Source organism: Gossypium hirsutum, chromosome D02, assembly GCF_007990345.1.
Source record: "Gossypium hirsutum isolate 1008001.06 chromosome D02, Gossypium_hirsutum_v2.1, whole genome shotgun sequence".
Lineage (NCBI taxonomy): Eukaryota > Viridiplantae > Streptophyta > Magnoliopsida > Malvales > Malvaceae > Gossypium > Gossypium hirsutum.
In genome coordinates, this window is record NC_053438.1 from 44,271,366 (window position 1) to 44,278,482 (window position 7,117).

The following is a 7,117-nucleotide window of genomic DNA, read 5'->3' on the forward strand; positions in this document are numbered from 1 at the left end:
GAGGCACATAGTAGCCCTTATGCTATGCATCTTGGTGGAAATAAGATGTACTGAGACCTTCGTGAGTTATATTGGTGGCCAAGTCGTAAGCATGAGATTATAGATTTTGTAGGTAAGTGTTTAACTTTCTAGCAGGTTAAGGCTGAGCATCAGTTTCCTTCTGGTTTGTTGCAGCCAGTCAAGGTTCCGTTTTGGAAGTAGGAGAGAGTGACTATGGACTTCGTTAGTGGGTTACCTTTCACACCCACTAAGAAGGATTCTGTATGGGTTATTGTGGATTGATTGACCAAGTCTGCCCACTTCATACCAGTTCGGACCGACTACTTTTTGCAGAAATTAGCTAAATTGTATGTGTCTGATATGGTGAGACTGCATGGGGTACCAGTATCAATAATATCTGATAAGGATCCTTACTTAACGTCTCGATTCTGGAAAAAGCTACATGAAGCTCTAGGTACAAGATTAGACTTCAGTACTGCGTTCCATCCTGAGATTGACGGTCAGTCATAGGGGTAATTTAGATACTAGAGGATATGTTGAGAAGTTGTGTGATTGACTTCTGAGGCAATTGGGAGGATTACTTGCCGCTAACAGAGTTTGCTTATAACAAAAATTATCAGTCTAGCATTCAGATGGTACCTTACGAGGCTTTATATGGTCGTAGGTGTTGCACACCTTCATGTTGGACTGAGTTGGGCGAGCGGCGTGCTCTGGGTCCCGAGCTAGTTTCTGATACCGAGGATAAAGTTAGGTTGATTCGAGACTGACTGAAAGTGGCATTTGATAGGGAGAAGTCCTACGCCGACCTAAAGCGTCGAGAGATTGAGTTTTTAGTGGGGGACTTCATTTTTCTCAAGGTCTCATCGTGAAACAAGGTACTGAGATTTGGTCGTAAGGGCAAGTTGAGCCCTAGATTTATTGGACCTTATCATGTGCTTAAGCGAGTGGGAACAGTTTCTTACCAGTTGGAATTACCTCCGGAATTTGATCAGATTCATGACATGTTCCACGTCTCTATATTGAGGTGCTACCGCTCTGATCCCACGCATATTATTCATGTTGAGGAGATCGAGGTTAGGCTAGATATGAACTTTGAGGAGGAGCTAGTTCAGATATTGGAGCGAGATGTAAAGGTTCTAAGAAGAAAATCCATCCTACTGGTTAAGGTTCTTGGGCGTAATCATAGTTCTGAGGAGACAACGTGGGAGCTTGAGGATGCAATGCGACAACAGTATCCTTATATGTTTTAATTAGGTAAAATTTCGAAGACAAAATTTTCTTTTAGGGGGTAGAGTTGTAACACCTCAAAAATCCATTATATATCTATTTTCGTATGTTTGTGACATAAATACATGTCTACTTCAGTGGTTAAGTGTTTTAGGAAGTGTCTGAGAGGTCCCAAGTTCTAGCCTTAGCTTGGGAAAAAAATTGTTTTTAATTGAATAAACCTCTATCTTTAGCTAGTAGGCTTATAAATAAATGTTAGTGAAATATGTCAGAATGGGCCTGCTAATCTGGTGAATAAGTAGAGTGGCAAAGTGCTGGTGGTCTTGAGTTCGAGTACTGGTGTGCTCCAAGGAGTGTTTTATTTTGCTGGTAGTGTCGTGTGGGTGTTTTAGTCTAACCGAACTATTGAAAAGTTGTAGTGGAATTTGAATTAGGTGGTTGAGGGTAGGGTGGACGGTTTTTGGGGAGTGGATTGAGGGATTTTAGGAGAAAAGTAAGGAGTGAAGGCGTTTGAGTTGGACTGGGATGCCGAGTGGTTGGAGTGGATGTGGTTTAGTGGAGTAAATCAATGAGTTTTGGGAGTTACCCTTTGATTCCGAAAATCTCAGCAAAACTCTCCTTTACCATCTTTCATTTTTATTTTTTTTCTTTTCTCTGCCTCCATAGTCAAATTCTGTTCCCCACCTCCTTTTCGTTTTCTTTGGACTTCAATCTTTTTGTGTTGCTACCGAGATTTCGAGTGCTTTCCCTCTACCTGTCAAATTTTTCCTCTCCACCATTTATTTTTCTTTTGTTTTCAGCCAAAATAACCCATTGCTGCTGTTTTCCCCTTCAATTCTCTTTCTTTTTTGTTTTGTTTTGTTGTCGAAATTTCAAGTGTTTCCCCTTATCTTTCATTTCGGTCTATCTGGCTCCTCAGCTTTTGTTTCTGTGGGATAACAATAAGTAGTGTTGTTGTGTTCTTTTAGTTTTGGTTTTGAAAGATTTTGATTTTGTTGTTTGTATATAGGGGACGATCGTGAAGCGATTTTTCTTCCCAACAAATTGATTAGTGCGAGTAGTCGGGGCTGATTGCGGTAAGTGAGTGCATTTGGCTCGTTTTGGTATTGATTAAATTATTTTTTAATTGTTAAATTCGAGATTGGGTACGCTGCTTGCAGGTTGCAGAAGGTTAGGAAGTGCTTAAGTATCGATAATGACCCAGGTGTGTAAAAACAACTTTAAAAATAAGAATCGATGAAAAGCCAAAAATGTGATTGTCGACTCCACACCGGCGTGCGGTAGCCCGTGTTGTAGGCCATGTGATCGAACATGAATGTGTGACAGACGAGACCGGCCATGCGCGATACATGGGCCGGGCCAAATCGAACCATGTGGGCCCCACAGGGGTGGATCACCCAAGCATGTAGGCCCACATGAGCATACAACATGGGCTTGTAGGCTCATTTTCATTGTTTGAGTGCTAAGGTTGCACGGTTCGCCCGAGTCAACTGTGGACCTACTGTAGGGTCGGTAAGTTTACCTAGACCCCTTATTGACTAAAATGACGGAAAGACTGTTATATGCCTATATGAGATAGATATGTATGTCTGTATGTTGAGCATGTTATTCGCACTGTACTGATTATACATGATAACATGACATGACTGTACGGTGCATTGCATTGGGTTGGGGATTGATATTGATTGGAGGAAGTGTACTGAATGGCCTCGAGCCTAACTTAGTGCCAGATCAGCTGCAACTACTGCCTAGTGCCTCATTCGGTACTTTTTGGAGTGTAGGGATGGGTGGGTTGATTATATCCCCACATGGAGTGTAGGGTTAGACAAAGATGAAGTGTAGAGGTTGGTTGGGTAGGACCTGTATACTGTATAATCTGTTACTATACTGACTATTACTGTAATGGGCCAAGGCCCAAACACATGATTGCTTTTGTGTTGAGATGGGCTAAAGCCCAAACTGATATTGTCTCTGACATTGAAAAGGGCCTAGGCCCAGATCGTGATTACTTTCTGTCTGTTTGCTTTATATTAGATTACACACTGTGTTTTCGTAAACTTACCCTTCTGATTTGATTGTACAAGTAATCCTTAGACATAGGCGGATCGGTGCGACGGAGGACTCAGCGGTGGCCACACGACCTATTTAATTCGATTTAGTACTTAATTATAATTTCAGTTTTATTTTGGGGCTATTTTACTGTAATAATGGCCTCTCTATATTTTTATGTTTAATTTGGGGTTTATATTGTTTTTGACTTACAACTGCTAGTAGTAGGGATAATCGAGTTTTCAAAACGAAACAAACGTTTTAACAAAATACGCATAAATTGGCAAACTGTTTTAAAAAGCTTCCGCGATAAGTAACGTTTTGAAAATTTATAACATTTTGAAAGAGAATAACTTATGAACATGAATCACGTTTGAAATTGATCGACATGTCTTGTTATTAAGCAAAAGAGAGTGTAAAGAAGTGATAAAGAAAAAAGGATTTTAACGACAACTCACTTTACGAAAAGCACTTCCATGTGACACCGCCAGATTCGGCCATAATGTCTAGGCCGGGTTTGGGGTGTTACAACATTGGTGTATGCTGCTGTTTTGTTTTATGAGTGATTAGTGTTAGATCTTTTAGACGCAAACATAACCTGGTTAGTTGGCATTTTATGTGGTGATTTGCTTTATAATTTATGTTTGAGATTTGGACTGTGATTTGCTGATTTTATTTTATTTATTATTTAATCATAATTAGCATTTCCTTTGTGAGAGTTTTTATTTGATTAGCAAAGCTTCCATGAATTTTGGAAGAGATTCCCCTCGATTAAACCTGCATTTTCAACCTATAATGAGGATTTTTATTAGTGTTTCTAGTCTGTCTTAGTTTCATATAAAGATTGTGTCAGTATTTGGGAAAGAGACACAGAGGCAAAGACTTAAAGACAAACCAGAGAGACTTTTATTTATTTTCACTACTGTGATAGAGAATTGGATATATATTTTGGGAAAGAGACACTGAAATTTTATTTACAGCATGGATGAATTGGAGAGAGAGAGAGAGAATAAAGAGGGGAGGAAGAAGAGGCCAAGAGAAAATAGCCAACGCAAAAAGAACAGGAACCAATGCTGGTGCCTTTTTTTTAATTACTTTTGTGATTTGCATATATAGTTTTCAACTTTGTTGTTTTTTTGTTGTTTATGAATTTCAAACACTTCCATTGGTTTTAGCTTCAGTTAAATGCACAGTGAGCTAAACTTGTGATGAGGTAGAGTTTGGTTTTTCTTGACCATCTTCCTAGATAGTCTGCTACACTAATTATTTACATTTTTTTTATATTAAGAATGAAGAAAAGAACTGAAGTGAGGCACAACTATTTGAGGTGGAAAGGCAAAAAAAATATAGATTTTTGAGGTTTCTTTTCTTACAAAAGAGTTAAGATCTTGGAAGAAAAATGTAAACTAATGTGTCATTTCAACACCATTGGAGCCAACCTATCTTTGGTATTTGAAGTGCAAACTCAAAGCAAGCTAATTAATGCAAGCTTTTGATTTAAAGAAGGAAAAGATAAAAGATTTCTGATAAATCGAGTTCTATATAAATAAATTAATGAGAAATTAAAAATAGTAGCATTAAATGCCAACACTTTTCATAATTTTTAATGCGTTGTTTCAATCCATATATATTAATTTCATATAAGTTGGTTCCTATCATTATTTAGTTCTAATGATTTTAGCTCGTGTGTTGACCTTATCTGGAGGTTTAGAAATTGAAACCTGGTTATTAGATCTCCTTTTCTATCTAATTAGCTCCATGCTTTGATGATACATACTCCTACAAATTAGCTTCTTGCAATTTAAACAACATGAATTAATATATATTAATGTCCATTTATCTTATCATTTATTTATTATATTTTTTTATTGAAACAGTGAATTGGATCCCTACAAAAGAAGTATTCGATACGCTCATTTGAATTACCGAATCAAACAACATTTTAAGCTCTCTTGAATTGCATTTGTAAGTACCTCTTATTACTTACATGTTTTAATTTAATTGAATTAAAATTTGAAATTGCTTGTTTATTTGATTTGGTTAGGGTAAATTTATTACTTATATGTTTTAATTAGAAATGGAGAATTAGAAAACAACTGAACTAAATACTTGATATATATTATCTATTTTAGTACAATGACATGATTTAAATCTATTTAGAACAATTAAGTAACCGTAATTTATTGTCAACTTTAGAATTCAAGAACTACGAAATGGATAAGAGTTGAATGGATTTGTCATGGGTAAGAAACGACTATCGAAATGGAGTACAAACTTTTCTAAATTTTGAATTTCAAAATGCAAGCCAAGAGAAAATGATTCTTTGCCCGTGAAAGAAATGTGGCAACATCAATTGGCATATTCGTGAAGTTTTCTACGAACATCTAATTGTTGATGGCTTTATTTGGGGGTATAAAAATAGATTTTCCATTGAGAGTGTACACCTCATAGAGCCTCTTCAATGATTAATCCGGCTTATCCTCATAATGCTCACCAGTAGTTTGTTAGAGAAGATGACATGGAAGGTATGTTGCGGGATGCATTTAATATACATAGTCATGGTTTGCAATCGTTTCCACTTGAAATTATTGCATCCGATGATTGTTATATTGGTGGAAATGATTTTACCGAAACGAGAATAAGTGCACTTGATCAGAAACTTTGCCTTTTCCAGAACAAAACTTTAAATGAAACTATCCCTAGTACTAGTACACAATTTCAATGGGTTTGCCAGGATGTGGATGAAGATATTTATGAATCATCATGTAGTAAGATTTTAAGATTTTTTAATTGTATGTAATATTATAATTTAAATCTTGATCTTGTTAAATATATCCATTACTATTATTGTTGTAATTAGTTACTAACATTTCAACTATTTTATGTGTATTGAAGATAAAATGCCTAGAAGAAGATTATCAAATCTAAATATTATTCAAATTGCTCCAAATGCGAAAGAAACAAATAGTGATCAACAAACTGCTATTGGATCTTCGGATGTTCCAAATACAATTGACGAACCTGTAGAAATTCAAAGTAATATCAACTTTAATCTACATGCATGTTGACTTTTATTATTGGTTTTTGTTTCACATTCGTATATTATCATATTCATTTTTTTAGCAGAAAATGGTGGGAGACACAAAACTCGAGGACGTACGCTATTAAAAAAATTATACTATCTAGATTCTATGGAGTGTGTCACAGTATCTAGATACAGCCATGGTTAGCCTATTGGATCATAAGCTCGAGTTTTAGCAGGATACTTGGGCATTATAGCATGAAATGTCAATCTATTGCCAATCAACTACAAGTCATGGCATCATATGCCTGATAGTAACAAAAATCGTGCTCTGGATAATATTAAGGTAATAACGTGAATGTAATTTATAATAATTTGGTTTAATTTTCATTTATATTTGTTTTAGAGGGCTCGAATAATTATGTGAAGAAAGCATTAGCAAAGAAATGGAGAGACCATAAAAGTACTTTAAAAAGGAATATTTTAAGAAAAATATAAGCCTCGAAATGAAATTGCGAAATGTCCCATCGGGAATGCTGAGGTACCAATGGGAAGATGCAGTTAGATTTTGGAATTCAAAGAAAGGAGAGGTATTACATACTTCCAAACTCTTATAATTATTTTGATTTATAGTATTTATTATATACGTAATAATAATTTCATAATGTAGGATCCTGAGCGAGTTAGAACTACAAGTAGAAAAAAACAAAAATTCATGCACACAACTGAGTCGAAAAGTTTTGCTTGTGTAGCTGATGACGAGATATTTTGAATTTATTAATTGTGTCAAATATTAATTACTTTTTACTAAATATATTT